The sequence below is a fragment of the Terrapene carolina genome, unplaced genomic scaffold (genome assembly GCF_002925995.2).
Source record: "Terrapene carolina triunguis isolate 2854851 unplaced genomic scaffold, T_m_triunguis-2.0 Scaffold43082, whole genome shotgun sequence".
Classification (NCBI taxonomy): domain Eukaryota; kingdom Metazoa; phylum Chordata; order Testudines; family Emydidae; genus Terrapene; species Terrapene triunguis.
In genome coordinates, this window is record NW_020707433.1 from 38,065 (window position 1) to 53,587 (window position 15,523).

At 61.0% G+C, this 15,523-nt stretch overlaps 1 long non-coding RNA gene across 1 annotated transcript; it reads left to right on the forward strand.

Moving 5' to 3' along the window:
• The first annotated feature begins 2,846 nt into the window (after positions 1–2,846).
• Positions 2,847–5,017, forward strand: LOC113405568. The gene is made up of 3 exons (XR_003369525.2): positions 2,847–2,873; positions 3,469–3,578; positions 4,010–5,017. It is a non-coding gene; the product is annotated as an uncharacterized LOC113405568 (long non-coding RNA).
• Positions 5,018–15,523: the final 10,506 nt, after the last annotated feature.

Genomic DNA, 15,523 nt, shown 5'->3' on the forward strand with positions numbered 1-15,523 from the left:
CGCTGCCGGGCGCTTGGGGCTGGGGCAGGGGCAGGCAGCCGGCCTTGGCGCAGGCTCGCTGACCGCGCTCTCCCTGCAGACTCTTCGGGAACCGCTCGTACTGCTATGAGAGGATGCAGCAGTACGACAAGGCCCTGAGTGACGCCCACGTGGCCTTGAGCCTCCTGCCCAGCTGGCCCAAAGGCTTTTTCCGCAAGGGCAAGGCCCTCATGGGGCTGCAGGTACCTGGGCGTGGGGGGTGGGAGCCAGGGCTTGAATCCCAGCCTGGCCCTGCTGCTCGGGGACATGGGGGGCCCATGGAGTGGGCGGCAGGTCTAGGTGGGGGAGGTGCCTGGTCCCTGGGGCGCAGGCGGGATGGGGGAGGTGCTAGGCTCAGGGGAAGGGGGCAGGTGCCTGGCCCTGTGGGGCAGGGGGCAGTGGGGAGGCGCTGGGCCCGGTGGGGGGTGGCAGTGAGTGACTCTACCTGGCTCTCCCCAGCGCTATGCCGAGGCCGAAAGCACCTTCCTGGAGCTGCTGCGGCTGGACAGGTCCCATGCCGACGCAGCCGCCCAGCTGGAAATGTGCCAGGTGCAGCTCATCCTGGTGAGTGTCCCTGCTGTTGACACGGGGTGCGGGGGAGACGGGCCCTCCAGCCGTGGGCACAGCATGGCCTGAGCGAGTGTGGGGTGGGCTGGCTGGCTTGGACCCTGCGCGGGACAGAGCGTGTGAGGCAGGAATAATCTCTGCCTGCCAGCCATACTGGGACATCACTGGGGGCCCGGCGTCATCTCTGGGAGGATCACCCCTTGCAGGCTGGGGGCTCTGGCTGGGACAGACGACGCTGCAGCCCCTCCGAGCCCCTGGTGTCCAATCTGCCCCCGAGGCAAGGGGCTCCGTGCTCTGACCCCTGGCGAGAACACAGGCCAGCCAGGAGCCCTGCTGCAGGGGGAGATCCCCGAGGGGGTCTGGCAATGCTGGGAAACTCTGCCAGGGGCCTCTCTCTGCAAGGACGCTTGCACCACCCCGGGTTGATTTGATGTGCAGGTGCCCAGATACCAGGGTGATGGTCAGCAGAATCAGAGCCCTAGTTCACTAGCTGGGGAAAGGTGAGTGGCGCTGGGCCGCTGACCTGCTCCCTTTCCATCAGGAGAACGGCTTCAGCAGCTTTAGCGGTGAGAGGAGCCTGCCCATGGAGCCGTCGCTGGGAGCCACGGAGTCTCAGCTGGCGGGGTCTGGTAAGGGCACAGGGGCATGGGGATCATTGGGTGTGGAGCTCTGCTTCCCTGCAGAGACCTGGCTTGGGCCCAGTCTTCCTCGGGGAACCAGTAACTGTTGGGAGCGGGAAGGCTGCAGGCTGGGACTGAGGGGCACTGACAGAGCTTGGGTGGGGGAGCAGGGGCTGTGGGTCGGGAGTGAGGGGCACTGGCAGAGCTGTGGGGGGATGGGGAGCCCAGGTCTGGGATAGCAGGGGGCTGCTGATTGGGCTTGAGGAGCAGCTCGGGGTTGATCTGCCAGTCCCCCAGCCCTCAGTTTGTCCCTGCTGTGGGGGCCGAGTCTTCTGTGCAGCTCGTGAGCAGCCTCCCGCTTGTCCCTGCCTCTGACCGAACAGCGCTGTGCCGGTGGAGCGGGGGTGTGCTCAGCCTGCCTGTCCCCCCAGGTGAGCGGGCCAGGAGCTGGTCCCCGGGCAGCAGTGGCTGCGCCGAGGGGGACGAGGATGGGGAGAGCGGGTTTGTGACCATCACTAACTCACGGAGCCGAGGGAAAGGCCCAGCCCAGCAGGGGCTCCGGGCCAGCGGCAGGAAGACCCCAGCTAGCACCAGACACCCCGTAGCCACTGCGCATCAGGCCAGGTAACGGGGCGCCTGGGAGATGGGCTGGGGGGGGAAACAGGCTAGTGTCCCGGGTGCAACTCTGGCTATGCTTGAGGAGGAATCTGGGACCTGGGCAGAAAGCCTGCTAGGCCTGGGGGTGGGGCAGGCGTTGGGCCCTGGGCAAAGAGCCAGGTGGGCCTGGGGGTGTGGGGAGGGGTGGGCTCTGGGGCAGGGAGGGGGCAGGGATGTGAGCCTGAGGGTGTAGTGGGGGAGCAGGTGTTGGGCCTGGAGGAGGGGAGGGGCAGGCGCTGGGCCTGGGGGTGCAGCGGGGGGGCGGGATACTCTGGTTGTCTCGCTGGGTGACCCCGTGCTGTGTGCCTTTGGCAGGGAGTGGTACGCTGTGTGGGTTGGGAACGTCACCCCCAGGATCACCCAGAAGTTGCTGCGCAGCTGTTTTGAGGGGTGAGTGATTCTCCTCCCACCCCCCCCCCCCCCCCCTTCCTTTCGGGGGCGGGGCACGGTGCGGCTGGGGTGGACCCTGCGGCATAAACCCTGCCCTGCCCTGTTGCTTTGTGTCTCCTGCCAGCCTGTCCCTCCCCTGCCGGGGCTCTCTTGACCCCTGGCCGCCCCTACGCTGGTGCCCCTCCAGGCCCTTCGCCCCAGTTCCATTGGTGCCCCCCCAGGTTGCCTTGGCTAGCAAGCGCCACATGCCTGGAGTTGCCACAGGGCCAGCCTGGGGGCCGCCTAATCCAAGGAGCGCTGCCTTCTGGGCCATAGCCGCTCCCGTCCGGCTCTGGCTGCACCTCCCTGCAGCGTGGGGCCGGGAGCCGTGCCTGCCTTGGGGCGCATTAGCCTGCCCTCCCTGGAGTAGCCTGGGCGACCCAGGGCCCCCTCGCTGGCTCTGTCTCCCTGCTGCTGGCACAAGAGCCCTCGTGTCGGCTGCCCCGAGCCTAGGGCTGAGCCCACTCTCTGCCCAGCAGGTTTGGGCCCATCCACTCGGTGCGGATGCTCCCGGAGAAGTACTGCGCCTTCATCAACTACACGAAGAAGGAGGCAGCGGAGGCGGCCTACGCAGCCCTGCAGGTCAGGAGAGGGTCTGGGGGCACTGGCCCATGTGGCTTGGCAGAGGCTGCTCTGGGCCGGCAGGCCCCTGATACCAGCCATCAATGCAGCCTGGTGGGCAGCAGGCAGGACCAGTCTCCTAGGGCCAGGCCTGCTGTGCCCAGGGGCCCACTCATCCTGCCTCTCTCTGGCTGGGGGGCCGGACCCGAAGGCTCATCTGGGGCTCTCACTCGTGGAGACAGAGCCCCGTGTGGGTTCTGTCGTTCCCCCGCTCGCTGCCCACTCCTGCCCTGGGCACGCACTCTGCGTGGAGACTTGCCCCAGTCAGCTCTGGGTGAGCTGAACCCTCCCTCAGTGCCCCGTGGCCGGGCCGGGCCGTCCACACAGGGCCTGTGCCAGCGACACCGGCTTGGTGACACCAGCCTGGGCTCGTCTGCTCTCCCTGCGGCCTCTCCCCCAGGCCCTCTGCGCCGGGGCCGCCTTGTTCTCCCAGAACCCTGCCTCGTTGGCGTGTCTCCTGCTGTGCCGTGGTGCCCTCCCTGCACTGCTCCTTGGCAGCGCTGCGAGCGCCCCGCCCCATGTGGTGGCCTGTGCTGACCGGCCCCTTACTCCCCAGGGAGCTGAAGTGGAAGGAACCAAGTTTGTGCTGCAGCTGAAGCACCCTGACCATGCAACCCCGGCCCCTGGTCGGGCTGGCCCTGGCAATGCCCCGCAGCCCATGGGGAGGTAGGTGCTGCCCTTGGGAGTGGGAGTGCTGGGGCCTGCAGCGGGGCAGGAGTGGGCAGGGGCCCCCCTGGCTGTCTGCTGAGATGTGGAGCTGAGGAGCCGAAGCGAGGCTGTCCCAAGGGCTGAGGAGTTGGGCCCCTGCTGGTGCCCCGCAGAGGGGGCTGCCCAGCGCCCCTCCAGGTGCCCTGGTTCTGCTCGGCTCTGGCTTGGAGGAACCACCCCACCCCTCCAGTGCCAGCTTGGATTATTTCCCCAGTGAGGTTCTTGGGATGCTCCTTTGGAGCCGTGGCCAGGTACTGCCTTGGCATGATGCCATCCCCAGTAGCACCCCAGCCCAGGGTCTGCCGGTGGGGGGGCTGGAGCTCTGGGCTGTTTGGGGGATGGGCTGATGAGGCGTGGGCAGGCTCTGGACCCTCTGTGTGTGCCCGCAGGGAGCCGGTGCGAGTGCCCCCCACCCTGGAGTGCCATTTCTGGCGGAACGCCGGCTGCAGCTACGGGGCCGACTGCCGTTTCCGCCACCTGCCCCAGAGCAAGGGGCTGGACAAGAAGCTGGCTCAGCACTAGGGCCCTGCCCTCCCCTGGCCCCGTCGTTGCAGGGGCCTGGAGGCCGGATGTCCCCAGGCTGACAGCTGGCTCCTGCCTGGCCACGCTGCCTTGTGAGCACACGAGTGACTGGATGGCCACGGTGCTGGGCCTTCCCGAGGCCCCTCCAGCTGCTGCCTGTTGCCTCCCCGTGACCCAGCGCCAGCCAGTGGGCGTCACCCCCCCGGCGTAGGGCTGGACTCGCTGCTGTGTGGATCGGGCCCTGGCTGGCTGTGCTGCGGGTTCCCCTTCCCTAGGAAGGAGCCATGTGAGCTGGGTGGGGCACCCTCCCAGGGGCTGCCTCGGGGTTGGTTGGCCTGGAGGGAATGGCAGGGAGGGCTGGAATTGCCCAGTGGGGGGGCACTGTGCCCCACACCTATGGGGGCACTGGAGCTGGCTGCAGCCCCCTTTGCCTTATTATGGAGTGAGGCCTAGGGGTACTACGACTCCCAGCATGCCCTGGAGCCATGCTGTTGGGATGAAGGGCAGTGTGGCATGCTGGGAGTTGTAGTCTCCACCCCCCAGGCTGCTCTTCCATGGCTATTTCATACCAAAAATTGTCCCGGGGCAGGTTCCTCCCTCAGCCACGCTCTCTGCTTCCTGCCTTCTGATTGGCTGAGCCCCGGGTCTGTTACACTGACTCTGCCCTGCTAGGGCCTGTCTGCGCTGCGATGATTTGCGCCCTCTGGGGCACCAGGCACTGGCCCCTGTCGGCAGACAGGATACTGGGCTAGATGGACCATTGGCCTGACCCAGTCTGGCCCCTCTCCTGTAGCTCTTTGCGGGGGCTGGCTGGGTGGGGAGCGTGGCCCAGGGGCAGGGTCGGGCTGCGGCCCCTGTCCATTAGAGCCACCCCCGGTTCCAATTACTCAGACTTTTAACATTGTCCCCTTGTTCCTGGACCATCCCTCTGCCCTCGGGGCTAACCTGGGTCACCCCATGCAGAGCCCCACCGGCCTGGGCCAGCCCCTTGCTCCCCTGCCACGCCAGGCTGGTCCCGGATCCCCATTCGCTCATGTGCAGCGACGCCCTTGGGGCTCTCTGCCCCGGTGCCGGCTCCGTTCTTCGGCTCCGGCCCAGTCTGGCTGCCCTCTGGCTCACCTGTCTCCCACAGCCCTGAGTGCAAAGCCAGCTGGGTACCAGAGAGCTGCCTTGCCCTGCTGATCAGAGACCGACTGGCTGCTAGGGGCAGGTGCTGGGCTGTCAGGGGCTGAGGGGCCAGGATCTGCCTGCGGGAGATGATGCGAATTGACCTCTGATGGCCCTGAGAGTGCCCGGTGGGTGGGCCTTGCTCCCGGGCTGTGGAGAGGGGAGCTGCTGTCCTGGTGGAGCTCCGCAGGCTCTCCCCCCGGCCAGCCCTGGGTTTGCAGTGGCTGCGGCGCCCAGTGGGAATTTGTTCAGGGATTTGTACCTGCCTGGGGATTTACAGATTGTTCCTAATAAAACTCATGGAAGAACCCACCCTCTCCCTTCCGCCTTCCCACTCTGGCCCTGCGGGCTTCCCGCACCATAGCCCCCAGCCCCCTCCTGCAGCCGAGTGTGTGGAGGAGCCCGGGTACTGTGTGGGCTGTGCCAGCAGGTGGCGCTGTTCTCCATGGCACGCACGGCAGAGCCACACCTGGTCCTGGGGGAGCCCGGCCTGGCTCTGGCTGTCTGCGGCTCCTGGCAGGGTGCAGCCAGCACAGGGGACTGGGATGCCCCCCGGCCACGGCAAAGTGAAAAGGGACAAAAGTAATAACATGGGATAGGCTGGAACGGCCTCTGGGGTGTCGCCCCCGAGCTCCCAGGAGCCTCCCTGAACCCAGTCTCCCAAATGCAGTGGAGTCTGGGCATGCTCCACTTCGCCAGTCCTGACCCCAGAGCTCCAGTGTGGGGGTAGGGCCGTTTAACCCTTCTGGTGCTGTGTCTGCAGGCGCTGCCCACGTGGGCATGTGTGTTTGCAACCCTGTCCGTGTCTGGAGGATGAGTGGGGCAAGGAACCCAAGAGTCCTGGTGGCTCAGTCCCATGGCTCCCCCGCTGCCCCATGCCATTGCAAGCTCCACAGCTGGGGCCCCTTGACCTGGGAGCCTTCTCCCAGGGCGTGTACCTGCGCACCGGTGGGCATGGCCCTTGGCGTTGTGTAGGGCCCCCAAGCAGCGCTCCTGTCTCCCTGCTCTGCATAGGAGATGGAGCAGCTGCAGCATTGTTGGAGCTGTGCTGGGTGAGGGGTTGGTGCTAGATGGATCTGCACCGCTGGCCTGGATCAGCCGGGCTGCATCTGAGAGGAGCGGGCACCAACCGGGGTACAGGCATTTCCAGCCACTGCTGCTACCCAGGGGCAGGACCCTCGGGGAGGGGGCAAGGGCAGCGGCGGCTGTGCAGGGTGGGTGGAGACAAGGCCAAGGCTACACTCGAGTCTGCCAGAAGCCTGGAGACCTCAGGAAGTTGTGCCCCTCCCCAGGGTCGGCTGTGGGGCTGAGGCACTGACAGCCAGTGGTAGAGGGGTGCCAAGGCTTAGAGAGGGGAAACTGCTTCTCCCCGGCTGGGAGGAGCCTGTGGAACTCATGGCCACAGGCAGTGATGAGGTGAAGTACTGAGCAGCGGTGTGAATGTGAGGCAGCCGTGAGTTCCACGAAGAAGCGAGATTAACTGTGACCAGGTTGGCCCCAGGGCCCAGCCCTGCCCCTTCCCCGCTGAACTAGGAGGTCGAGTCCAGCCTGGGCTGTGAGCTGGCTCCAGCTGACTCGTGCATGGCCTGGGGACAGCGCATGCCCGTGGAGTAGTGTGGAGCGGCTTGTTCTGCAGCCTTTTCTCCCCATGACGGTACCTCTGCGATGGGATCCAGTTGCCGCAGTCATCCTTGTGACAAGCTAAGCAGGCTGCGCTCCTGCTGCCAGGTGTTTTCTCCAGCTCGAGTCACTTTGGTGGCCCTTTTCTGCACCCTCTGGTTGTTCAACTTCCTTTTAAAATGCGGATACCAGAACCGTATGCAGGATTCTGGTGTCTGTCTCCCCAGTGCCGTACCAGAGAGAGAATCACCCCTCTGCAAATCCGTCCACGGATCCCTCTTGGGAGCTGCTTGTCTGCAGTGACGCCAGGATCTTTCTCTGTTGCTGCTTTCTTGGGTGGTGTGGTCTGCCTGCCTTGCTCCTGGTGTGTAACGCTGGCTGTATGGAAATGTTCTGGTTGAATGGGCCCAGCTTACCAAGCCATCCAGACCACACTGTCCTCGTTATTCCCCGCTCCCCCAATCTGTGTCGCAGGCAGATTTGATCACGGGGATTTACTTCGACATCATTGGTGAAGGCGTTGGAGTCTGGGGCCTGCTACCGACCCTTGTGCTGCTGCACTGGCTACACCCCTGCTCGGCAAGGAGTCCCCAGGGACGACTGCTGTTGGAGATGTCAGCCAGTTCTTAAACCATTTAACGTGTGTTCTGTTCAGAGGGGACAGCGCTGATTTTTCAGTCACAATACTAGGCAGTACTAAGACAAATGCCTTACAGAAGTCTAAAGACACTGCATTTATGTGGTCACCTTTATCAGCCAAATCTGTTAGCTCATCAAAAAATGAAATCCGGTTTCTTTGACCAGCCCTATTTTCCATGAAACCACCTTGACTGGTCTTAGCGATGCGCCAAGCCTTCCTTGGTTCGCTTTTCCATTGTTTTGCCTGGGATTGATGTCCGGCTCACCAGCCTATAGTTACCCAGCTCTTCCTGCTGCTTTACAAACAACCAGAAATAGTGACTGAACGCAGCTGCCGTTTCTGCCTCCTTACGACACTTCCAGCCTTTCCATCGAGTAGTGGGGCTGTACCAGCGCTAGGATTTCGTTTGCTCCTAACATACTTTAAAGCTTCTTTATGTGCTTAGCCCTGATTCTTAGCCAGAGATTTTTCCTTGGTGTTTTTAGCTTCTGTGATCAATTAGCTGCAGTTTATCTTTATCCATCATAATGAGGTCCAGCGTTTCCCCGGGTTGGATGTAATGCTTTTTGTGGTAAAAAGTTATCTAGAATCATCGTTACAGTTTTGAAAGTTAACTGCTGGCTGCATGAGATCTCCGGCATGCCTTCCCCAGATTGAAATCCGCCAGAGCACCACAACTTGTTTTTCCACACACTATTAGACAGTGTCCAAGGAGTAACTCCCCCCCACCCGCTTGCGGGGTCACATCTGCCTGGGGCCCTGGGCTCCAGGCCCCTCCCTTTCCTGCAGCACCAGCCCAGCGGGAAGGCCTGGCTGGCTAGTGCCCGCTGCTGAGCTCGGAGCCATGTGAACTCAGCGGGGCCCAGGCTCAGGCTGAGAGCAGGGCGTGGGGCTGGGAGAAGCAGTAAATGGTGGCACCTGCTTGTGCCAGGACCAGGGGCAGCTGCTGCTGTGCGGCAGCATCGAGGACAGGGCTCCAGCAGGGCCAGCCCTGCACTGGCCGGGGAGAGGTGGGGCTGGACCCATGGGGGCCAAGCGAGACCTTGATCCTGCCCCAGGCATAGAGCAGTTAACCAAGGCGAACAAACGTGGGTCCATTTCCCCCCCCCCACTTGAGCACAAGGCTCAGCGCCCTCCCCCTCCCGTGCCAGCTGGGATTGCTTGTTGCCGTGACAACGTTATGGATGCAAGAATCGTTGCAGGCAGCATCTGTCCCTGTGTCTGTCTGTCTCTCCCCCCCCCCCTGTATCTCTCACTCTACCCTGCGTGTGTGCACCTGCCTGTCTCTTCTGGCCCCAGCGCCATGGGTCGTACCCCTGAACCCATGTGTTCTTCCCTCCCTCTTTCCCTTCACACGCCCAGGGCAGTCCCAGTGCTGGGCACCGTAGGGGATCCCTGCTGACTCGGTGCCAAACGTGTAGCTGGAATGGACCCCGCAGGTCCCATCTTGTCCGCTCCGTACCCCAATACAGACCCTTCGGGCAGCCCGGGTAGGAGCGTTCCAGTTACCACGGGGACATCGCCAGTTTGTGGTTTGGAGTGTTCCCAGCAATGGGGCCCTTGTGGGGGGAGGTGGGTTTCCTACCCAGTCTCTCGGATGGGAGAGGGATCTGTAGGCCAGAGCAGCTGGGCAGGAATCCCAGGGGCAAGGAAGAGGCTTAGGGTTGGGAGATGCTTCAGTGAATGCTTCAGCCGGCCCTGCATGGGTCACCTGGCCCAGGGCTGGCGAGTCCAGAACGGAGGGCTGGCCTGGGGGGTGCTGATCCTTTGGCCATGGCAGGAGGGAGATGGCCACGCATGGAGAGCAAGGACAGACCCGAGGGCGGGCCCCTCTCCGGGGTGGGGCAGGACCAGGCTGCGAAGGGGAGAACATCTGGGCTCCAGCTGCCAGCCCAGCCGAAGTCTGTGCTCAGACCCTCACCCGCAGACTTTGCATATCCCACCGTGAGGGTGACGGGGCCTTTGCACTCGGAGATCTACAGAGGAAAGAGCAGGGGTTCTCCCAAGCCATTATCTACCTTGGTGGAATCTAGTCTCACCAGTCTCCAGTGCTCAAAAATCATGAACCAGACCTGAGATTAGCTTAAAAACCATGGGATTTGGACCATACTGAATGTGGGTTTGTTCTTTGCCTTCTGGCTTTGGAGCCTTTAGGCTGCACTCAAGTCACTTTGTCAAGCCTTTGTCCCCAACAGGCTTAAAAACCAAGAACTTCATGAAATCACCTGAATCCAGGAGCTGGGGCTTGAAGAGAAAAAACAAATATAATAATAAAGTCACAGGAGCTGGCAGCTCTGGTAATCTGAGGAGACCAGACTGGTATCTACTGTCTGGACTTAGCTTCTGCCTTGCTTAGTGGTCTCTAAGCAAATGCGACTGGCTGCCCTTTCTGCCTTGTCCTTCGGAAGCTGCGTCTACTGACAGTGCAGATGGCTGAGTTCAATCAACATGTTTCAAAGGCTGATCGGTGGTTTAAGCTGCTCGGATGCTGGTGCCCATCTGGCTGCCCAACGCCTGACAATGCCATTTCCCAGCCGGGTTTGGAATTCATGTCGTCAGTTTGCCTGTGTCTGGGGGGACTTTGTGCAGTGGGCACGTCAGCTGCTGCTTTCATAGACCGTAAGGCCAATCTGGCTTCCTGCATGGCACAGCCCAGAGGCCCTTGTGCTGCAGGGTTTGCCTAACCTCAGTTCTGGTGTGAGCAAGTCGGGCTTTGGGACAGACGGCCTGTCTCCACCTAGAGCCTGCACATGATGGAGAATGCCGGCGTCTCTGGCGGGTTGTTCCAGGGGTTGCGTCCCCTCGCTGTTAAAAATCTGCAGCTTATTTCAGGTTTGAATTTCTCCTGCTTCAGCTGCCAGCCTTTGGCTCTCGCTCTGCTCGGGTCAGGTCCCTCAGCTACCACAAAGCGCCTCCCCATGCAGGTACTTACAGGCCTTCCTCAAGCCAGCGCCACCTGCTCTTGGATAAAGCTGTAGCCTGTCGCTAGAAGGCAGGCTTGCCAGACCCCCAGTCGGCCGTGTCTCTCTTCGGGGAACCCTTTCCAATTGGTCAGTGCCCTTGTTGAAGGGTGGCCAGTGGCCACCCAAACCGGACCCGGGATCCGGTACCAGACTCGCTAATGCTGCATGCTGAGGTCGTACTCGCCTTCTCTTCTCAGTATTTTCCTGCTCACACATCTGCAGAGTGCGTTTCCCCCTTAGCTCCAGCATCGCCCCGAGGGTTCGCGTTCAGCTGGTCTCCAAGAGTCGTGCTTTCCACGATACAGCCCCCATCTGATAAGTGTGACCTGCAGCTTTCATTCCTAGGTGTGGGACCTCACAGATGGTGGTTTGGAAACGTGTCCAGATGAGCCCACCTTACCCAGGCGCCCAGGTTAGTCTGGGTATCTTTCCCCATTGTCATTTACCAGTCCACTAACTTTAGTGTCATCTGCAAATTTTATCTGTGGTGCTTTGATATTTTCTTCCAGCTCATTGAGAGAGAGGATAGATCACATCGGGCTCAGCACTAGAAACACTCCTTTGGACAATGATTCCCCATTAACAATTTACCTTTGGGAGATCGGTGAAGTAGCCAGTTTTTAATCCATTTAATATGGGCTCCATTGATGTTGTGTAGTACTAATTGTATCTGCGTGTCATGCAGGGCCAAGTCCTTTCAGACACTAGATATGTTAAGTCAGTACAAAGAACAGGGCACTTGTGGCACCTTAGAGACGAACAAATTTATTTGAACATAAGCTTTCGTGGGCTACAGCCCACTTCATCGGTTGCATAGAATGGAACATATAGTAAGGAGAGAGATATACATACAGAACATGAAAAGGTGGGAGTTGCCCAACCAACTCAGGCTAATTAATTAAGATGAGCTATTGTCAGCAGGAGAAAAAAAACTTTTGTAGTGATAATCAAGATGGCCCATTACAGACAGTTGACAAAAGGTGTGAGGATACCTAACATGGGGAAATAGATTCAATGTGTGTAATGGCTCAGCCATTCCCAGTCTCTATTCAAGCCTAAATTGATGGTATCTAGTTTGCAGATTAATTTGAGTTCAGCAGTTCTCGTTGGAATCTGTTTTTGAAGCTTTTCTGTTGCAAAATTACCACCTTTAAATCTGTTACTGAGTGACCAGGGAGATTGAAGTGCTCTCCTACTGGTTTTTGAATGTTACAATTCTTGATGTCAGATTTGTGTCCATTTATTCTTTTGTGTAGAGACTGTCCGGTTTGGCCAATGTACATGGCAGAGGGGCATTGATGGCACATGTCACATTGGTAGATGTGCAGGTGACCGAGCCCCTGGTGGCATGGCTGATGTGATTAGGTCCTATGATGGTGTCCCTTGAATAGACGTGTGGACAGAGTTGGCATCGGGCTTTGCTAGATTTCACAGGGGAGGTCTGATTTCACGGTCCATGATGTGGTGTTCACGGCTGTGAATTTGGTATGGCCCTACTTGTCCCGTCCCCCTGAAGTAAGAGCACTCAGCCAGGATGTGAGACTCAGTTCTTCAATAGCCATTGGAGCAGGGAGTGGGCCCTGGCTCTCCCAGGTGAGTGCCCGAAGCCTGGGCCCGAAAGCCGTTCCCTCGTGCTCCTGGCCCAGTGCCGACTGAAGTATTTTATACAGTGGCACAGATTCAGCAAGGGTGATGGAGAACCCTCCCCCCACCCCCCATACTCTCTAGCCCAGTGGCTGGGGCACTCACTTGGCAGACCCCTGTGAATCAGGCAGAAGGGGACTTGACCCTGCTCTTCCACCCCCGGCATGAGGCTCTAACCACAGGCTGTTGGCAATCAGGTCCCCATGGTGGTTGTGAGAACAGGCTGGTCTGGCTCCAAGATCAGGTTCACAGGCATGGGCGGTGTGTGAACCACCGGCGAGGGAAGGCTAGCTCCCAGCCCTGCCCCTTCTGTCCCCCCACCAGAGCTCCCATCCACCATGGCCACTAGCCTAGTCCTACCCCAAGCTAGACCTCCAGCCCCAAAGGAGCACCAGGACTGGGAGGGTAGGCATGGCGTGGCCTCCCCCTTTTCCCCAGAGCGTTGGGAAGGCGCACAGCCCCAGCCAGAGCACTGGGGACTGCCGGACTGGAGCGGCAGGGAGCGGTGGTAAGCCGCGGAGGGGCTGCGCCTGGCTGTTGGGGGAGGCACAGTCTCCCCCAGGCTCACAGGGGTGGTTCCTGAGCAGAGGGAGGCCCAGACATGGGCCTCCAACTCCCTTGCAGGGCTCTGCCCTTTACCGTCAGCATTTCCTCTTGGCTGGTTCAGGCAGCTCCCCGCTCAGCGGTTTGTGAGCTCCCGGTCTGCTCTAGAGGGAGCCCGCACCTCGCTGGGGGCTCAGGCGCAGCATTTGTCTCCTTTGCGGCTCTCGCCCCGTGGGCCTGGGTGTTTCGGTTGAGTGGTGACCACCTGGCAGCATCTCCAGTGTGGCTGGGATGGGGACTCCGAGCCCAGCGCTGCGTTTCGCTGGCTCTGCAAAGGGCTTGGCCATGCAGGCAAGTTACAGCAGGTTCCTGCAACAGCTCTGGTGCCTTGTGCGTTTGGCATCCCACCAAGTGTCTTTTCTGAAGGGGGGGCAGAGGCCCCCACATTCTTTCCCCTCAGTTTTGGGTCTGGCTCACGCACCAACAGACTCACGCTTGGCCTGGGTTGTGAAAGAAAATGTCTTTCAGAAGTGAATATTCTCTGACATCACACAGTAGGGTGACCAGACGTCCCGCCTTTATAGGGACAGTCCCGATTTTGGGGTCTTTTTCTTCTATAGGCTCCTATTACCCCCCACCCTGTCACGATTTTTCACACTTGCTGTCTGGTCACCCTATCACCGAGCCCTGGGCCAGAGCATCACATGCACCCCATGGTGCTGGGCGTGCCCCGGGAGAGGCGGCCTCATCCCTCCCGTCCCCATGGGCGATAACATCCTGGACTTGGCCATTGTTCTGTGAGCTCTCCGAGCAGGGCCTCCGCTGTGGGGCCACCCCCGTGCCCCTCTGCCCACAGCTCCTTTCCCGTTGCTGTACCTGTCCCGTGAGGCCCCTGCTTCGCAGCTGACACCCGCCTGCCCCCCCCCCCCCGGCCCGGGAGGCAGGCAGGGGCCGGGAGCTGAGTTTGTGGTTCCAGTGAAACTTCTTGATTCCTTCAGAGACCCTAGAATGACCCGTCTCCTGTAACGGCAACACCTGGCCAGTCTGCCCCTGGCCCCGGGAGCCAGGAACCCCCCCTCCACAAACACACCGCACTACCACGAGCCATGCCAGGAGCTCTGACCCTAACCCCCGCGTGTCTCCACCTCGCTTCCCTGGAAGAGGCTGGCGGGGCGGGGGGGCAGCCCCTCTGTGTGGCCCTTATTCAGCTCTTCGCTACTCCGGCTCTAGAACTGAGCCGGTTCTCGGGCAGCCCAGTGTGTGCACGTCCCCAGGGGCTTGGCCTGCGGGCGCGGCTGGTCGGCCTCAGGAGAGTTCCCGTGGCAGCCAGGGCAAAGCTTAAGGGAAGAGACGCTCTGAAGGGGGAGCTGGAATTCCTGAGTGATGGGACAGGAGGGCTGAACCCGGCGTGTATGTGAAATGGAGCAGGGGGCCGGGGAGCCCCACGAGGATGCAGGGCCCCGTGGCGTGCTAGGAGCCGTGGGGCTAGGAGCCGTAGCGGCTACAGGCAGCAGCTTTGGGCGTCAGCAGCGCTAGCTGTAGAGTGGCCTGCTCCATCCGCTATCCCTGAGCTAAGGCATGAATGGGCCGGGGTTTGGCTCTGCCCCGGCAGCACGGTCAGCTGGTTATTCGGGGGGCTGAGCTGCAGGGGTGCCGGCTATTGGACCCTGGCCAGGGCCTGTCTCCCACCCCTGTTTGTGGCTGGCTGGGGTGTGGCTCCTCTCTGGGTCGTGGGTCTCCTCAGGAAGTGAACTGTCTCAGCACCTCGCTCTCACCAGGCTGCCGGAAGAGGAGACTGATTTTCAGTGCAGCTGGACGGGGGGTTGCTCCCCAGGCCCCCAACCTGCCCAGCTTACGCCCTTCTCCTGCAGGAGTGGGAGCCAGGAGCCGCTCCGGGGGGAGGGGGGCTGGTGGTGTTGGGCCCGTAGTGTAATGGGCGGGATTCCCCCCTCCAGCTCCTGAGTCGGGGGAGGAGACACTGGGGCCTGGGGCATTCACCATTTGACTAGCTGACCTGGGGCGGTGGTGGATTCTCCATCCCTTGGAGTGTTTCTGGCCAGACTGGGGGTCTGACAGCTCTGCTCCAGCTCCACCAGCTCTTCTGGGCTAGCTGGTATCCCGGCGGGAGGGTCGCTGGCCTGCAATGTAATGGAGTCCGATTAAATGCTCTCAGTGGTCACTTCTGGCCTTAAAAGCGGTGACTAGAAGTGGGTCCCCTAACCAATGTGGGGCAAAGGGGGGGAGGGGAGGGGACGTAACGAGGCGTCGGAGAGAGCTCAGGCAGTTCCCTGCTTTTGGAATCTGACCTTGGCAGTTGCTAACCCAGCTGCCCGACACCTCTTTCCAAACCGGCCAACAGCTGACACTCGCTGGTCACACACGTCGGGTGGTTTATGCAGAGGGGTGATGTTACGCTGACGCAGTGAAACGTGCGTGGATGCTCTTCCGCCAGTACAAACCAGGCTGGGGGGGGGGGGCGTTTTGCCTGCATCTGTTCACGTACAGCTGCACTTAAATCGGTTCCACCTCACACCTTTACGTACAACCCTGGTGCAACAGCGTGTGCGGAGCCGGCTGAAGAAGTGGAAAATCCCATGAACTGTCTTGAATGGTAACGGACGCATGAGCAGCAGCAGCTCGGGCACAGCGTGGAGTCAATCTAGGCAGACAGCCGTGTCTTGTAAAGTCAAACAGTGAGGGGAGAGGCCACAGGGATCGCCGGCGAGGGCGCAGAGCTGGAGTTCAGTAACCGATCCAATACTGCGGCTCTGGAATCGTAATTGAAAAATTAATTCCAAGGGCTT